Source organism: Panthera tigris, chromosome C1 (assembly GCF_018350195.1).
Source record: "Panthera tigris isolate Pti1 chromosome C1, P.tigris_Pti1_mat1.1, whole genome shotgun sequence".
Classification (NCBI taxonomy): Eukaryota; Metazoa; Chordata; class Mammalia; order Carnivora; family Felidae; genus Panthera; species Panthera tigris.
The window spans coordinates 47,373,630-47,392,311 of record NC_056667.1 but is presented as its reverse complement, the minus strand read 5'-3'; the positions used below and the strand labels follow the sequence as shown (position 1 = coordinate 47,392,311).

Below are 18,682 nucleotides of genomic sequence, written 5' to 3'. Positions count from 1 at the left end.
ACAGGGAGAAAAAGGTACAGCGGTAGGAACACAGAAACAAGAACAACTAATTCTGCCCAGACGGCTGGGGAAAATTATAGGGAAGGTGACAGCTGAGCCAGACTCCGAAGAAGGGTTGACTAAAATGAGTGTGCTTCATGCCCTCTCTTGTCTAGGCACAGTCTTTACCTTAACCTCAAGAAATGCTGATGCCGCCATCTTGAATAAATGGGCAAATGGGTGGAAGGCTGATGAGGGGGCTAACAACACAGGCTTGGGATCCAGGCAGTCCTGGGCTTTAACTGGAGCTCTGCCACATACTAGCTATGCTGTAAGCCCAAGTCTCTATCATGGCAACTTTTTGAACCACTCCTTTTTGGCAGCTTTCTTTGACATACCTTTCTGAACCTGCCTTTTCTCAGTTAAAGGCCCTTCTGTAGATATATGAAATGCCTACCACTGCCAGGTAGTTGCTAGGTACTGGCGGGAGATGCAGAGGTGAGAGGGACACAATCCTTGCTCCCCAGAAGCACAAACATTTTGGGAGGTATGGACACTGATGACCATCTGTTGGGCATAGGGGAACACACACCATGATGGTACCCTCCTGCAGGACTATGGCAGCCCAGGGATGTTTAACGCTCAAGGCTCCATCCTTAAACCATGGCTTCTTTCTGAAGTTACATTTAGGGTCCCCCAGGCCTACACGGCACTATTGGGTGATTGATTATAAAAGTTAGAGCTGAAGTGGAATTTCAAGATCATTTTACAGGTGGGAAAACTGAGGCCCAGAGAAGTGAAAGGCCTGGGTCAGAAGGGACAGAAACTGGTTCTGGACCCAGACCTCTGGTCTTCTGTGTCTTGCTAATTTTCGGCAGTGATGAGATACCCAAATCATCCCCCTCGTTTTATCCTGCCACCTGCAGTCACTCTGTAGTCTCATTCAGCTAGGTATAATACTACAGGACAGGGACTCAGTAAATATAAAATTTCTCAGTGAAACGTTTGAAATTAGAGAAATCATTTTTTTTTTTTTTTTTTGCACTGCTTTCCATAAATTTCTCTGGTTAAGGACCTTTATTTATCTCGCCGAAGTACCAAGTCTCAGCTTAAAATCTGCTACAGATGAATCTCTTTTGTGAAACATGGTGGTTGGAAAACGTCCTGGTATGGGACTTAGGAGGCCCAGATTCTAGGATCAGCTTTGCCAATTGGTTGCCTTGGGGCCTCAGACAGATCACTGCCCTCTCAGGACCTCCAGCGTCCCCTCAGCTGTAAAGACGGCTGACCCCACTAGAAATTCCATGAGATCTGAGACTTTGTCTCCTGTGGTCTCTCTGGGGCCTGCAGCTACATATGGTACACAGTAGGAACTCAACACATGCTTCTTTTACAAGCTAAATATCTTCAAAGTCACCAGCAGTCAGTGACTAGGAGTCCATACAATCATTTCCAAAATCTGAAGTTCGTCTCCGTTCATTTTTTCCCCTCTCTCTCATTAGGAGGCCTGATTACCTCCCCACCTCCCCGTCTCTTAGCAACAACATGGAAGGGTTGACTGTTCTGAAGCACTTCTCAAGTTGCGTGACCTGGCAGCTGTGAATTATTCTGTGTACTCTAATATTATCGTTTCGGCACTGCTCCCCCTCTGCTGTCACTCCCCGGGCCTCCTGCTCAAAACCGCCCGCTCAGCGCCTCGCCTCACTTATTGCTGAAAACACACCCTGATTCCGCCTACCTTCACCAAGCTTATGTGTGCAATTGTTCAGGACACTGGAAAACTGGACCGAGCGGCGTATTTTAACAGGAGCACAAGAGCGCAGTGAGCTAAGGTAAATACTTTGCAGTTCTCACAAATCCCATATCTGAAGCCCGTAAACATTTCTAGGGTCTTCCGTTTGTCACTTTATTGTGCAACGGATTGGGAAAAAAAAAATCAGCAAATAATAATCACTGCCATTTATTGAACACCTGCTATGTGTCAAGTAACTTCACACGCTCTACCCTGCTTTACCTTCCCGACAATCCGGGGAGCACCCACTTTTACGGATGAGGGAACTGAGGCTCAGAAAGGTCCGTGAACTTCTCAGGGCCACACAGCTCATAAATGCTGCTGCCGACACTGGATCTGGGTCTGCTATCTGATCATAACTTGTTTTCTGTTGCTCTCTTATAGAGAGCTGACTAAAGGTTGGGCCTGCTGAGGAGATGCCTGGCAATTATGAGGCCAAAGAAAGTTCAATTTGGAACGCTCCTTCCAGCCCGTTCAATCTAGCCCTGACATTTTATAGATAATAAACTGAAGCCCAGAGAGTTTAAGAGGGTCACCCAAGTTCACCCGTCTTAGAAGTAGCATGAGCCAGCCTTATCTCTACCAAATTCTAGGCTTTTCCTCTGTGAGCGGCGGCATAACACCTGTGTAAGAGGCTGTGTCTCTGACAACTAAATGAGATAATATCCTCAAAATGCTCAGCCAGGCCGGGCCCTGCAAATGGTAGCTGCTGCCGCTCACTCTGATCCTCTGTGAACCTCAGTCTCCCTGTCTGTAAATAGGGCTGGCAAGGGCCCTGAACTCCTATCTTTGCTAAGAAATTCCACTGAGCTTTGGCATGTGGGAGAGCCTTGTGTCTGCTTCACAAACACCAGCCGGACGATTCCGCATGTTCTTGTATGATTTCCCTGGGCGGGGGGCGGGGTGGGGGGCACATTAGAATAAGGTCGGTGGCGCCTGCCCCTGGCCTCTTATGATTATGGATGATTACGAAACAGCAGAAAGAAAACACACAGGAAAAATATTAGAACTTGCTTCCACTTACACGTTTTTACTTTCTCAGCCTCCTTCTCTTCTCGGCACTGCTTAGACTTCACTGAGCCATGGGCAAGGAAGGCTGTCAGCTGGAAGGTGACAGAGAAACTAGTCCTGGGTGGGCCAGGCTTGATTAGAAGTCAGGCCCACCAGGTAGAGGGCACATAACGTGTGAGAGGCAGCTGAACCCTACGTGTCATGAGCCTGGATTGCCGTGGGCTCCCCCAACATGCATGAGCCTGGATTGCACGCGAGGTGGTGAGGGCCAGCAGGGGCCAGGGCAATTCCATTCTTGGTTGACCAGAGCTTCTATCACATCCTCTTCCCTCTCTACCCTCTCTCTAGGTCCCCTTTTCAGGATGGAAACAACTCCCTTGTGTCTTTGACCTTGCTTCCTCTAGACTCCAGCTTGTCACCCTGCTTGTTAAAGGCTGCACCAACGGGAGGAGTGAGTGGGGGTTGAGGAAGTAGAGACAGGTTGTGCAGACAAATACTGCAAGGAGTTTGCCTAGGGGAAGATGGAAAGAGAAGAAAAGCACTGGGGGGAGAGCTGGGATTTAAGCTGTGTGTGTGTGTGTGTGTGTGTGTGTGTGTGTGTGTGTGTGTAGTCAAGCTTGCTCTAAGGAAGTGATTGAAGCCCATTTAAATGCTTCTGGGGAGAAGCCAGTGGAAAGAAAAGGCTAAAAGGAGAGGGGCTGGTGGCACCTGGGTGGCTCAGTTGGTTAAGCAACCAACTCTTGCTTTTGGCTCAGGTCATGATCTCAAGGTTCATGAGTTCGAGCCGCACTGCCAGCTGTGGAGCCTGCTTGAGATTCCTTCTCTCTCCCTCTCTCTCTACCCCTGCCCCCCTCACACTGTCTCTGTCTCTTTCAAAATAAATACATAAACTAAAAAAAAAAAAAAAAAAAAAAAAAAAAAGGGAACAGGGGCCAGATCAATAGCAGAATAGCAGAAGGTCTCTGAGAAAGTGAGAGGGGAGGGGGCCTGGAGTTCAGGGACAGCAGTTAGCCTCACTCGGGAGGAGGGACCTCTCTGTCTTTTGTGGCAGGAAGGGAGGAGGGTGATGAGGAGCAAAGGTAAGAATGCCAGTGTGCTCAGACACTCGCAGACAGGCCGGCTCCCAGAGTTCAGGGCTGTCTTTTTTCCCTCCTGGCGCAGCTGTGGCCTCGTGCCAGGTGCTGCCCCCCGTGCTCCACACACCTGAACTGCCATCCTCACCACAACCTGCAAGGCAGACACTTCCCAAACCCCCATTTTATAGATGAGCACACCAAATCTCAGAAAGCGTGTGAAATTGCCTAAGGCTGCACAACCAGTATTATTAATAAAAAGAAATAGTGCTGACACCAATACAGTCCTAAGTCTGTGTCAGTCTTTATTCTAAGTACTTTCTATTCATTAACCTATTGAACCCCATGAGGTAGGTGCTGTTACTCTCCTGACCTCACAGATGAAGAAACTGGATAATTAGATTATTTGCCCAAGGACAAACACCTTTGAAAAGCACTGGAGGGGCGCCTGGGTGGCTCAGTCGGTTAAGCGTCCGACTTCGGCTCAGGTCATGATCTCGCGGTCCGTGAGTTCGAGCCCCCCATCGGGCTCTGTGCTGACAGCTCAGAGCCTGGAGCCTGTTTCGGATTCTGTGTCTCCCTCTCTCTCTGACCCTCCCCTGTTCATGCTCTGTCTCTCTCTGTCTCAAAAATAAATAAACATTAAAAAAAATTTTTTTTTGGAAAGCACTGGAACCCAGGCTGTCTGCCTCCCTCCCAGGCGAGTATTCAGAACCATCATGTCAGGTTGCTTGTGGGAAACAGAGTAATGGAGATCCAACTCATTTGTCTGATTCCAAAGGCCATTCTTTGCTCATCATCTCAAGGGATGAGGCCACGGAATGGCAAATCAGCTTTTAGAGTTGAATAAGCTATACCAAGATCTAGGTAGGGCATCTAAGAACAAAAACAAGTATCCCCCCAAAGACTTCTTCCATTTTCTCTTTGGCTGAAACTGGGCGACAGGGCTCTCCTAAATTCCCTAACGGCTGGGGTGTTTCTATGGTGGAAGCAGGCAAGTGGGGAAGGTTAAACATGCTATAAACGTAACCACTCAACAGAGCCGGCCACATCCATGCAAGGCGGTAAGTGCTGTACTGACGCCTTCATGTGTTCAGTAAATCACTTAGGGACCACCAGTTCTGGTGGGCGCTGTGCCAGCACGGGCATCCCGGAGGGAAAGCCCGTGGGTCTTGCTCTTTAAGGAGCTCACAGACTGGTACTTGCAACAAACACGTAAGCAGACGAGTCCGTCGCCGTGGGTGACAGCGGGGTGCCTACAAAGGGTGATGGGAACAGAGTGGGGTGCTGTGTCCGTCTAGGGGAGGAACTGAGGCACAAGCTTCACAGAGGAACCGTCACTTTTAAGGAAAGAACTTGGCCGGATGAACAAGCAAAGTGAGGGCATGTGACCCAGGCAGGCAGGACACATGTGCAAAGTCAGAGAAAGCATGGACAAACACGGCAGGTTCTGGGGACCTATTAATAGTTCGGTATGGCTGCAGCAGAGATGGCAGCTTTGGGGGGCGGGAGACACAGCTGGAGAGGTAAGCAGGGGCCAGATCGTGTCGTGATGGGAGCTGTGCTCCGTGTGCATGAATTTAACCTCCAATCCTCACTACCACCCTGGGAGGATGCCCAGTTACTGCAGTTTCCCCAGTTCACAGTGCTCACAGGCACCGTTCACAGCTCGGGCGGCTTGCCGCTGAGGTGCCTGGGAAGGTGCCTGGCGGTGCCACGGGCCGTGCCAGGTGCACGCTGCAAAACAAACGCTGATTGCTTTTTTTTTTTTTGCTTTTTTGCTTTTATTCCCAGAAGCGACAAACTCCCCTTCCGGTTTTTTTCGGTTAGCAAAAAACGAGTACTCATGTAAGGTCTTTCACGAAAGCAAAGTGGCACAACACGAACTTTGGGAAAGCAAGGGATACCCGTATTTCCAATTTACAGATAAGAAAATGGAGGCTTGGAAGAATTAACACGCCCTCTATCCGGAGCTGATAAGAAGCAGATCTGAGGTTTGAACCCAGGCTGGCCCAAGGCCAAAGTCTACACTCTTTCCACTCTGCCATAATGACTGCCTCAGCCGGGCCTCTAAAGCTATCGCTCCCTATTATGTAACCAAAAAAATAAAAAGCCTTTCTTTCTATGGTGGCAGTGGCGATGTCATTCCAGAAACTAAGATTTGTTCCCTTTATAAATGAGGGGTCAGTGCATTTTTTCCCCCTGCTCATTATAAAGGCCTGCTTCCTACCAGAATGAATAATGAGGTTGTAGCCGTCTGCATTCAGCCATAGGAAGACGCATAATTGTATTTCTTCCATGATGGAAGAACCAGCTGTGGCACTAATAAAAATGACTGCTTTTCAATTCTTTCAACAGAGTAAATAAAACTCCCTTGTGATTAACAGCAAATTGGTTTCCTACAGAGTTGTCAAATCCGAAGGGGTGCAGGGACGGGGGTGGGAGAGAAGATGGGGGTGAGAGCCTGGTTAGTGGTTCTACTCCAGCAGCGTGCTTTCTCAGAGGATGCGTTCCTAAGGTGCTCTGGGTAGGAGAGATATTTTTAACTCCTTTCAGGAAATTCCCAAGTCTGGCAAAATAACATTCCAGTATCCTGGCGTGGGGACAAAAGAGAAAAGGGGTCTCACTTATTAACAACTGCAGTCCCTGAGGCTTTCAAATTTGGGGCTCAAATTCTTTCCCAATTCATGTCCTCTACGAATATTTATTAAGTGCTTACTAGTGGTTTATTCATTAATGGACTATTTAGTGAGTTTCTACTCTATTCTGACACAGAGCTGTGCCTTGAGGAAGGAGCTCATAGTCTAACAGGAAGAGAGAGAGAGAGAGAGAGAGAGAGAGAGAGAGAGAGAGAGAGAGATGGTTTGGTGCAATTTCTGTGATAAGATCTGTATACTGGAAATAAAAGTTGTGAATTTTTAGAGCTTTTTTGCTCTCTCAACAAATAGGATAGAAAAGCTGTTTTGCCCCCAGCTTTAAGCCAAAAGAGTTACAAACCAAGGTCAATAAAAGATCAATCACAAATGAAGATAATGTAGTTTGAAATGATAACAGGGGGAAATGTGATTCTGAAATTTGCAAAATACTGGTGGATCAGACAGGGTCCCCGTAGGAAACAGGTGGGATGCCCAAATTAGGATAATTCAAGGAGAGTTTACTTACAAAGGAATCCTTTGTGTACAAGCATGTGGGCAGGATGTAGGGGACTCACAGGGGCAATGAAGGGACCCAGAACTAGCAGCAGTGGTCCTGTGACCACCCCAGGTCCAAAAGAATAGGGGAGAGTATCTTTCCAGGCTAAAGAAACCTGGAAGAGAAGAGTTACATGGGGAAGATCACTTTGAAAGGTGTAGTGGCGGACAGCTGAAGTTCATAGCCAGGGTGACCATACAGGGAAAGTGTCAGAGAAATAAATGCCTAATCTCACTCCCCTCCGGCCCAAGACTTTTTCCATCTTGGGGGTCAGGGAAGGCTTCCTGTAGTGGAGATGGTATCCTAGCTAGATCTTGACAGATGAATGGGAGTTAGGTGGTGAAGGGAGGGGGAAAGTCTTCAGGCAGAAAAAATAGAGCATTAGAAAGAAGGTGGGAGGTGGACTGAAAACAGATCCTGGGGGACCTTTATGATATAGATAGAAGTTTGGCTTTTGTAGCCCGGGAATTGGGGAGCCACTGAATGATTTTTAGGCAAGCGAGTAGCATGACTATAAGTGCACTGATGAAAATCCCATTGTGAAGCATAGGAGATGGGTCAGAGAGGGGTGTGGCTTGGGGAAGAAGAGATGAGCCGGCACAGTAAGTAGCAGATAAAGGGGGGAAGCCTGGACAGTAGTCGTGGAGATGGAGAGAAGAGACAGTTTTGAAATAGTTGAAAGAAGTCGAAATGATGGCTGATGGAACGGGGGAAGGGTGTGCAGGAGAGAGAGGCATCAAGGCTGATTCTCAGCATTCCCACTAGGGTGTCAGTGGACCACACCATCTGCTGGGACTTAGAAGGGAAAGAGGCAAAATGGGCTTGGGGGATGAAACAAGAAGGGTCTGCTCTGAGGCATACTGAGTTCGACGTGCATGCAAGACATCTAGGTGGAGATGCCCGCTGCGACCCGGGTACGACTCTCAAGCTCAGGAGGGGGAGACACAGCCGGCCGGAGAAAGGGGCACAGGACACCTGAGCATGCCCGAGCTTAGGCCATGCTAGCGCACAGGAAGAGCGTGGACAGAGGGAGAGGGCTTCCCGGCTGGGGGACCTGCACACCCTCATCTGCAGGCCGGAGATGTGGGGGCCTCCTTCCCTGGGGTGTTGTGAGTGTTAAGAGAAGAGATCTATGTGAAAGTGCCTGGTACATAGCAGATACTAAAAATACTTGCAGAAGCAGAGAAAAGGCACAAATGCTAAGAAAGTTGACTTTACACTGCATTCAGAAAAGAAAACAGCAGCTGCTTTCCACTTAATGAACACCGCAGTATTATCTCTGCGGCTGTTTCCTTACACATCTGTTTCTTGCTACTTGGGCTGAAAGGAGATGGGAACTACAGCCCACAGTTGTTTGTGCTTCCCATTCCCCTATGTACTCGTAAGACAGTTAGGGCATAATAGGTATCCACTAAATATATAAATATGACTGATTGATTGTCTGGGGGAGGGAAAAAATGAGAAGGACTCGTAGCTGGAGATAGTCCCAATTACCCTAGCACTTCTCTAAAACTGACAAACTACTCGCTCTCTGGGTCCCGTCCCTCCCCCACCCCCCATGGGAGAGACGTGATTAATGTCCTTTCTCTCTTGGAGAGTGGTGGTCCAAAGATTAATGAAGTCAGAATCCCTTGGAGATACTTGAGTAAGAAATGGGCCGTATTGTTGTCTCATTTTAATTAATTTGAAAATTATCCTATATTGTTCAAATGGCAACTGACTCATCAAAAGTGGGTGTTTGGAAGTGATAAATGGAAAGTCTGAGGATTTTCTCATTAATTAATTTGGCTGTGAAAATAAGCACTGGCCCACATTCCCAGTGAAATAAAAACAGACCAAAAGGTAACCAAGAAGCCAGGCTAATGTAGAATGGCATAAATTCTGCCCTCAGGCATAGACTCACACTTTGGGCAGCCAAGTAATAATTTTATATAGGTAATATGTAATATGTGATTTTCTGTATTTTCCCAATTTTCTACAATGGGCACATGTTACCTCACAATAAAAACTTAATTTTAAAAAAATTAAAAGAGGTGCCTGGGTCAGTTAAGCATCCAACTCTTGATTTCGGCTCAGGTCATGATCTCACTGTTCATGAGTTCAAGCCCCACATTGGGCTCAGTGTTGGCAGCGTGGAACCTGCTTGGGCTTCTTTCTCTCTCTCCCTCTGTCTCTGCACCCCCCCATCTTGTGCTCTCTTTCTCTCTCTCAAAATAAATAAACATAAAAAAGATTAAAAAAATTAAAAGAATACATATTTATCATACATATATATTATACGCAATAAATATAGCATATAAAAAATATAATAATATAGAGTAAATACTATTTTTATTTTTATCTATATTTTGAGACTTTTTAACTAATATTCCATAAGATTATTTGTCCCCTTATTTCATTACCATGTAAAGCAGGAGTCTTTACTTGTAAGCAACAGAAACTGCATCTGGTTAACACATACCAGAGAGGAGTTTTTTTGGCAAATACAAGGGAATTCAAAATTTCAAAAGCAAAGTGGGGAAACAGGGTTAGAAAGACAGGAAGAGGAAGTAAGCTGCTCCAGGGATTTTGCAGGAACTACACAGCGGCTTGTCCAAGAGCCCCTGTGGCAACCAGGGGCTCATACCACTCACATGCTCAATCAGGAAGGGAAGTTCTGGTCAACCCAACAAGGGCCATGTTTCCACTATGGCTAGAGAGGAGTAGGGCGCCTTGCCAACTGTCCAATAGCCAGACTGTATCCAAAGGACTTTCACCATTCACTTAACTGAATTTTATTTTTTTAATGTTTATTTATTTATTTTGGGGAAGGAGAGGCAGAGAGGGAGACGGAGAATCCCAAGCGGGCTCCATGCTTGGTGGGGAGACCAATGCAGAGCTCTATCCCATAACCCGTGAGATCATGCTCTGAGCCGAAATCAAGGGTCCCATGCTCAACCAACTGAGCCACCTATGTGCCCCTTCACCCAAGTGAATTTTAATCCTAGTCCCATAGGAGATAGTATGGACGTTGAACAAACAAAAATAGATGCCCACCACATGAGGTAATTGTTTCCCCCTCACCCAATGTTTTTCTAGGTGTAATTTACATATGAGCATTAATATTGCAAATCAACCTCTGATCCATTGCTGAACAGCTCTGAGTGTTTGAAAATTATTCCCTGAGTATTGATTCCACTTCTGTTTCCTTATATCAAAAGAGGGGTCCGGATGGTGGTGGGACTGGAAACAACTGGAACTGTTAGAGGATCAGTTGAGAAAGCTGGGGGAGGGGGCAGCTTGGAGGTTAGAAGGAGACTCAGGTGAATGAGCTGTCATCACCATGTTTCCAAAGGGCTATTTACCATGTAGCAAAAGAATGAGAATTTTAAAACAATGGATGGAAGTTCAAGGGAGGCAAATGTTGTCTCAACAAATGGTAGAACTTTTTAAGAATTAAAACTGCCCTGCTCTGGAAAGTAGGAAGCCCCCATTTCAAGGGGTGATCAACTAGGAATTCTAACATGGAATGGGGTTGGGTTATTTGATCTCTAAGGGATTCTTTGAACCCTGATAGTCTATGGTCCTATGATCCTTTGTTATTTGCAAACCGAGTAAGTGTCCTGCTGAAGGGCTCCTTGCCTTTCACAGCTATTCAGTCATATCCATGCCTTAGGCTCAGCTTCTCTGTTTCACCTGGTTTGCTTGCAAACCTGTGTTTGTGGAAGAATTCCCCAGGCACCACTCTCTGCTGGAGAATGTTGGAATTTCTTCAACCAGCTTGGTAGGCAGAGAAGAGAGGAAGGGCACCAGCAACAGATCAGGAGTAAGAATTCTTAGGTTTAAACCTCAGCTTTGCCACTTACATACTGTGGATTCTTAGGCAAGTCAATGGGCTTTGTGGTTCTCATTTTATTCATATGTAAGGAGTGGATGGAGGGAACAGTAATAATAGTAATAACCTTCTTTACAGAGTTTTTTTTTTAACGTAACACCTGGATTTTGTAGTCTTAATGGTGCGCTAGATTATTTACATGCATTATTTTGTTTACCTAATTCATTTATTTAATCCTTCCAATGATCCCATGCTGTATAGATTCCATAATTCCCATTTCACTGATAAGAAAACTGAGGTTTAGGGGGTTTAAGCCATTTTCCTAAAAGATGGAGCTAAAATTAAAATCAACTGATCTAACTCCATAGGCTGAGTACTTTATCATGCCAGACCACAGTTGTAAGAATTACATGAGCAAGCACATATCATACTGAATGTAATAGACAATCTGGAACATGATAGGGACTCAGTAAATACTAGTTTTCAACTCACCATCCTTGTAACTTAATCTTCTAAAAACTCCAGCTAAAATTCATCTTTTTCTTAAAAATTTTTAATGTTTATTTATTTTTGAGGGGGGTGGGGGAGGGGCAGAGAGAGAGGGAGACACCGAATCTGAAGCAGGCTCCAGGCTCTGAGCTGTCAGCACAGAGCCTGATGTGAGGCTCGAACTCATGAACCATAAGATATGACCTGAGCCAAAGTCGGACGCTTAATCGACTGAGCCACCCAGGTGCCCCTCGAGCTAAAATTCAGCTTTAAATGTTGTGCCTCTGTGCTGCCTTAGCACTCTGGCTGGTCACAAGATGATGGCAGCAGCTTCAAGTGTCAAATCAAGATAACACAAGGTGCCTTTCTTGTTCTTTTTCAAGAGCAAGAAAAACACTTCCTAGAAGCCTCTTGTCACATCTTATCTAACAGGTGTGGGTCCACAGTCTCATCCTGAAACCAATCATTGTTAAAGGAGGATGATTGAATAACCCTTAGGCCAACCAGGCCTACCCCTGGAGCTGGTCGGCTTCCAAAATCAGCCTTCTTCTTGGAGAGGAAAAGGAGGTCATGGATGCCGGTAAGCTACCAACTGTCTCCTCTACACTCTTGTTATTCTGATGAGGAAAAGAAGGCTCGGAGGGGTGTAATTAATCTACCCAGAGTCCAAGGGCAGGGGCAGGACTGGAGGTAGGGAAGTGCATACCGAGGGTGGTTCTTAGGTAAGGAAGAGGGCTGGAGCTGTGGCAAGGTATGGAGAGGATCTAGGACTGTGGTCCTCACCTGTGCTGCACATTGCAGTGACACGAGCCACTTTACATAGCACTGATGACTGGATCCCATCTCTAGGGATTCTGACTCACTTGGTCTGGGAGGCAGCCTGGGCCTCAAAAGCACCCCGAGAAATTTTAATGTGCAGCCAAGATGAGAACCACTGGTTTAGGAAGAAAGCTAATGGAATGTGGAGGGCTTGAGGTCAAAGGCATAGAGTCTGCACGGAGTAACAGAGATCCTGTCTCCCCTGTTCCTCCTCAATAACTGTTGCCATTTACTGAGGACTCCCCACATTCCAGGCAGGGCTATGCCCTTAACACTTCTGTCTAGTAGGCAGTCAATAATTGAAGGGATCACAGATGCTCTACTCACAGAATGAATAATTTTCATGCAAACTACACAAGGTAATAGTGCTTCCATTTTAAGATGAGGAAACAAAGACCAGACATTTTGAGGAGCTAAGTCTTTTTGGTTCTGTGCTCTCCAAGTCCTGTCCCCTCCACTCCTGATTTCTTCAGGAGTCTGAGAAGCAAAACTGAGTGTCCCCTCTCTCTTTTTGCCCTCCAAAGCCTCACCTTGCATCTTACACTGTCTGGAACCTTCTTGTGGTCCCACCTACCTACTGGGGAGCACCAGCCTTCTGAGAGAGGAGGAAAGGGTTGAAGCTTGCATGGGCAAGCGTCAAGACCAATCTTCATTTTTGAGAAGCCCTATTGGGAGGCCTGGTATCTAGCCTGGTCTTGGCACCTCCTTGTGGTATGACCTTGAGCAAGGGCCTTCGTGTTTCTGGGCTTTGTTTTTCCCATTGGTAGCATGAAGAAGTTGGACCAGAATCTGAAGGTTGCAAACTCAAGTACTTTTCGGTCTAGGTAGATGATGTACACCCACGGGACAGGCTGGTAGGGACTATAGGGAAGGAGCAAAAATATGCCCTGTCCAAAAGGGTGGAATTTGTTGCATTCCAGCCAATTGTCACTGTGGTGGCCTGTGGGCTCAGGGTTATGAGAGCTTCTGATTCATTTTCAAAGAAATGCTAAGAAGTCTTTATTTTATATTCAATCTCCTGCTTAAACTAATGTTAGTCTGATAATAATACTAATAATGATGATAATATAATGTAGGGGAAAAAACATGAATGTGGACTGAATTTAGCCCACGTGCTATTTCTTTGTGATCTGTGAGCTAAATGGTCTCTAAGGATTAATCACATTCTGTGATTTCTAAATGAGGGAAACTGACCCAATATGAAACACAAACATTGGCACTCATGCACTAACTAAAAATTCTCTTTGGGAAGTACATTCAAATGGCATCTTTCCTATTTTTCATTCCTAGCACTTTGCTGTGCATTTATTTCTGGGGTCTCAGGGAAATTGTATCCCTCTGCAAAATCCGATGATCTTGTATGAAAGAAGACCACTGGCTTTATAGAGAAACAGTGCCCTCTGCTGGAAGAGTAATGCAGAAAGATGCCTTTGGGTCTGAGATCATTTAACACTTGGGAAGAGTGGATTTGTTTGTTTTCACTTGAAATAGATGTAATGAAGAATAATAAATAAAATATAAATGCATATTTATGGATGGCTTGATGTATGTTAGGCATAAATTTGACTTTCATGTATCCATTTGGGAGTAATTACTCTTAATCTACAAAAAGGCCAGGATTCGAGAAAGGAAGAAAACATTTGTTACATCAACTGACAGCAATCTGGAATGCTCAGGCAAGGAAAGGAAATTGGAGTCTAGGTCTCAAGACTGTGTGCTGGAAAATCAGAGCCCTATAATAATGTGTTGCAAATCTGTATGTTTTAATAGTTACTTTCACTGCATCCTTTTAATAAATCCTTCCAATAACACACAAAGGCAGGTATTATTATTTTCATTTGACAGATAAGGCAAATGAAGCACAGACTCTGAGGGACCAGCTCGAGGTTTCTTGGCAATTAAATGGTAGAGACAAGGTTAAGCAAGTTGCTTAGCCTTCCTAAGCCTCAATCCCCCTACTGCATGAATTGCAAATATGTGTGTGAGGCACTTAACACAATGCTTAGCCTGGAGTGAGCCTGGTACCCAACATTAGTTAGAATCACTCTAATGGTTAGAGTCCAGGTCTTTCACACTACATTGCAGAGTATCTTGAATGTTCAAAGTAGGGACACAGTGCTGCTGGGATTTACAACCATGGCCTTGAACCATGGGCTTAAATCTGGGCTATGATTTAGCCCAGATTTTTTAAAAAAAATAAGTGGCTTTGTCAACAGCTATTAAGATCTTGAGCTGCATCATAAAGATAGGTTATTCCAAATGAGGAAAGTTACAGTTCCTGTGACTTATGCACCACTCAAACCATCCTAGAACTACTGTGTGGATTGCTGATTCTACATTTGAATAGAGCATTGCCATGTTGGATGGTATCCAAAAGAAAGTGGAGTCGGGTCCAGGAACCACCTCACAGGAGTCCTGTTGAAGGAACTGGGGATATTTGGCCTGGAGAAGACAAGATTCCCGGACCATATTCATTCATTCACTCATTCACTTGTTCATTCATTCTATGTTTACTGAGTGCTTGCTCTGTGTCACATGCTGCATGCAGACACAGCCAGCAGCCAAACAGACATAATTTCTGGTCTCATGAACCCAAATCTACAGAGGATTTGCATGGAGTAATAGAGGGTATCATATGAAGAATAAGCCTTATTTTGGGTGAACCAGGATTATGGCCAGAAGAAGAATACATTTTGGCCGAACTCTTTAATTGCCTGCAGGCAAGGGAGCAGGGATGGCTGGCTCAAATGTGTGACCTCATTACTGCTAGGTGTATTTTAAGTCTAGGAGACTATTGGGGAGGTTTTAGAGGAGATTCAAGATGGGGCCAGTTTCGGGCAGGGTCTAGTGGCTTTAGTTCCCTACAACCCCAGGCACCACAGATATAGCAACATTGCCCAGGCTGCTCTGGGAAGGCCCTCAGGAGCTGCCACTTACCTTATGGGGGAGAAAAACAAGGACCCAAAGTTTCTTGGTCTTTGGCTTCCTGTCTTGAGCCTCCATGTTCTTAATTCTTCAGTGATACCGTGGACCTTTCTCTCCCCATCACAGAGAATTCTTCTGAACGGTGTCCCTTGGCAGAAAATAAGGGGATAGGCAGCAACATTCTTTAGTAGAGGATGCAGATTTTTCAAAAGCCCATTATATATATATATATATATATATATATATATATATATGTAAAATTCATTTCCATTGTAGCTAATTCTGAAGCAAAATATAAGTAACAAGAGTAAGTGGGAAAAAGTCACCCAAAGATAACCATGGCTAAGAGTATTTCCTTCCGTTTTTTTTCCCTTCTGTTTAGGATTTTATTTTATTTTTTTAAGTACATATGATCCCACTAAATCTTGCCTTTTCTCTTAGGATTATTCAAAACAAATCTGTCGTTAAAATTATTATAAGCTTCATTACAATCATATACTGACTTCTATAATTATATACTTCTATAATATTATTATTTCATAATATTATGTCAAGTAAATACACCATAGTTTACTTATTCATTCTCCCATCATTGGCCATTTCCAGTCTTTGATACTATTTGGTGCAATATAGAAGTCCATATGTGATACTACTGTGGGGGAATAAATGAGGAAATGGTGTGCTCTGTGGGGAGGAAGGAGGGTGGCATTGGGTGGGGAATAGGGACGCTGATAAAAAAGGGGAACAGAGGAAGTGACATAAACTTAAGGACCCACAGATGTTCCCTGGGTAGACAAGTGAGGAAAACACATTTGCAGCCAGGCCATGCCATGACTGAGTCTGCAGGGGTCAGCCCCAGAGTCTCACTACCCGAGACCAGCTGGGTGACCGTAGATAAGTAACTTCTCCGAGCCTCATTTTTCCTACCTGTACATCACAGCATGGCTGAAGGAATTACTTTAAATTGGTAGATCTGAGGACTAAATTGAGATAACATGTGCAAAGTGCTTCATGCCATGCCTGATTCTCAGCATGTGCCCAACAGAGGCCAGCTGTGCCAGATTGTCTCTTGGCAACTCAGGACCATTTTTGCCCTTCTAAGTTCTCCTTATAACATGGGGGTTGGAAGCTTAGCAACTCTGTCTTATAAAATTCCTACTCTCAGATTGTGTTAGTTTGCTCTGGCTGCCATAACAGAGTACCACAGGCTGGGTGGCTTAAACAGCAGAAATGTATTTTCTCACAGTCCTGGAAGCTGGAAGTCTGAAATCAAGGTAGCAGCAGAGTTGGCATCTTCTGAGGCCTCTCTCCTTGGCTCGTGGGATGGCCACCTTCTCGCTGGGTCTTCACATGGTCTTCCCTTTGTGTGTCTGTGTCCTGATCTCTTCTTATAAAAGGACAATCATACTGGATTGTTACACCCATGAGATCTTATTTTACATTCACTACCTCTTTAAAGGCCCTATTTCCAAATATACACACATTCTGAGATACTGGGTATTAATACCTCTGCATGGGAATGGGAGGGGTTGGCACAGTTTAGTCCATAACACAGAGTCTGGATTAGAGGCATACTTGCAAAATTTAAAAGGCCGAAGAGAAGCAAAAGCCATTGTCTAGCCAGGAATCCTCTTGAAAATCACCCACTTTGCTGCAATTCCTATACATCCTGCTTCCCTGAACACTGGCAGTGGTTTTCCTAACCTTTTTCCCTGGAATCTTCTAACGGCTTTGTAGGCATCTAACTTCCTATGTAAAATTAATTCCTGTTTGAGATATCTACAGTGATTTCGTATTCTGACTGCATCCTGAAGGCTACCATAGCTGTTGTTTTAAATGGTGAGGGATGGTTGGTGAGTAGAGTTTCAAGGGACCCATTAAACAGAACAGGGTAGCAAGACACAAATGAATAGATCCTGGAGAAATCAAGGATAGGATACTTGGAATTTATCCTAGGGTCTAGGACATTATAGACTTTTCCCACTAAAACATCCCTAATGGCAGAAAAGGATAAACTTGGACTCCCATGGGTTCTGACAGCAGCTCCTACAAGAAAAATTCTTTGAATGTTTTAAACTCACCCAAAGTTTTCATCTTGATCTATATTAATCTATAGTGTTTTCATGTAAAATACTATTTGTAATTATTGGCCATCAAGTAAAATGAACACTCTAGAGTAATGCTGTTTATCCTATGGTTTTGAGCACTGTCTGGACCCAGTCACAAACCACAATTCGAGAAGCAGAGCTCGAGGCAATATGGAAACACTGAATGGTTTTGAGGAACAAAGTAAAATAAGGCAATTGCTTTTCTGAATGATCTCTGTGCTGCTGTGTGGAGGATGGAAGGAGACAAGCATGTAGGCAGGGCAATCTGTTAGAAGGCTATTGGAATACGGAGTCCCTGGGTGGCTCAGTCGATTAAGTGCCCAACTCTTTTTTTTTTTTTAATGTTTATTTTTGAGAGAGAGAGAGAGACAGATTGTGAGTGGGGATGGTCAAAGACAGAGGGAGACACAGAATCTGAAGTGGGCTCCAGTCTCTGAGTTGTCAGCACAGAACCCGATGCGGGGCTTGAACTCAGAAACAGTGAGATCAGACCTGAGCTGAAGTCAGATGCTCAACCAACTGAGCCACCCAGGTGCCCCAGGCGCCCAACTCTTGATTTCGGCTCAGGTCATGATCTCACAGTTCATGTGATCAAGCCTTGTGTTGGGCTTCATGCTGAGAACACAGAGCCTGCTGGGGATTCTTTCTCTCTCTCTCTCTCTCTCTCTCTCTCTCTCTCTCTCTCTCTCTCTTTCTCTCTCTCTGCCCCTCCCACTCACCTCTCTGTCTCTCTTTCAAAATAAATAAATAAACAGAAGAAGAAGAGGAAGAAGAAGAAGAAGAAGAAGAAGAAGAAGAAGAAGAAGAAGGAGGAGGCGGCGGCTATTGAAATAATCCAGGTAAAAATTGATGAGACATAGGGGTTCCTGGGTGGCTCAGTTGGTTAAGCATCCAACTCTTGATTTCAGCTCAGGTCATGATCTCACAGTTCTTCATGAGTTCGAGCCCCACATCCACACTGTCAGCGCGGAGCCTGCTAGGGATTCTCTCTCCCTTTCTCTCTCTCTCTCTCTCTCTCTCTCTCTGCCCCTCTCTTGCTCACTCTCTCAAAGTAAATCAATAAACTTAAAAAATGAATTGATGAGACTTTGAAGTAAGACCCTGGCAGTGAGAATGGAGCCAGTACAGGTGATTAAGAGACCTTGAGTGGTTACTTTCATCTCTGGGCTTCAGCAGAATAAACAAGTTGAACCACCCAAGAACCAAGATCCTTCTCAGCCCAAAGGTATTGTGATTTCTTTCTGCTTATATTTATTTTATGTGCTTGCCTTTAATCTATTATAAATATTCATGGTTTATTTCACTCAAAGACCAGCTTCATTCAAAGAAGACTTTTGCTGCTACTTTGCCTATGAGATAACATTTTATAGACTTGTTTGTTTAAAAGGAGAAGAAATTCTAGATATAAGGAGCAGTGATATTCTGACAAAGGTTTCTAGTTATTTCCAATTCTAATTTAATTCTAATTCTAATGTTACCT

The 18,682-nt window shown here is 44.8% G+C and overlaps 2 long non-coding RNA genes across 4 annotated transcripts in view; one reads left to right on the top strand and one right to left on the bottom strand.

Moving 5' to 3' along the window:
• LOC122241131 overlaps positions 1-15,251 on the bottom strand; it is a 37,890-nt gene extending 22,639 nt beyond the window's left edge. For 2 of the 3 annotated variants that reach the window (XR_006221114.1, XR_006221115.1), the window contains exon 1: positions 15,107-15,251. This is a non-coding gene — a long non-coding RNA (uncharacterized LOC122241131). Of the gene's footprint in view, positions 1-2,795; positions 2,875-15,106 lie in introns of those variants that run through there. The other variant, XR_006221116.1, reaches the window with a different exon arrangement.
• LOC107180327 lies at positions 1,632-18,108 on the top strand. The gene is made up of 3 exons (XR_001511100.2): positions 1,632-1,811; positions 11,783-11,930; positions 17,958-18,108. It is a non-coding gene; the product is annotated as an uncharacterized LOC107180327 (long non-coding RNA).
• Positions 18,109-18,682: the final 574 nt, after the last annotated feature.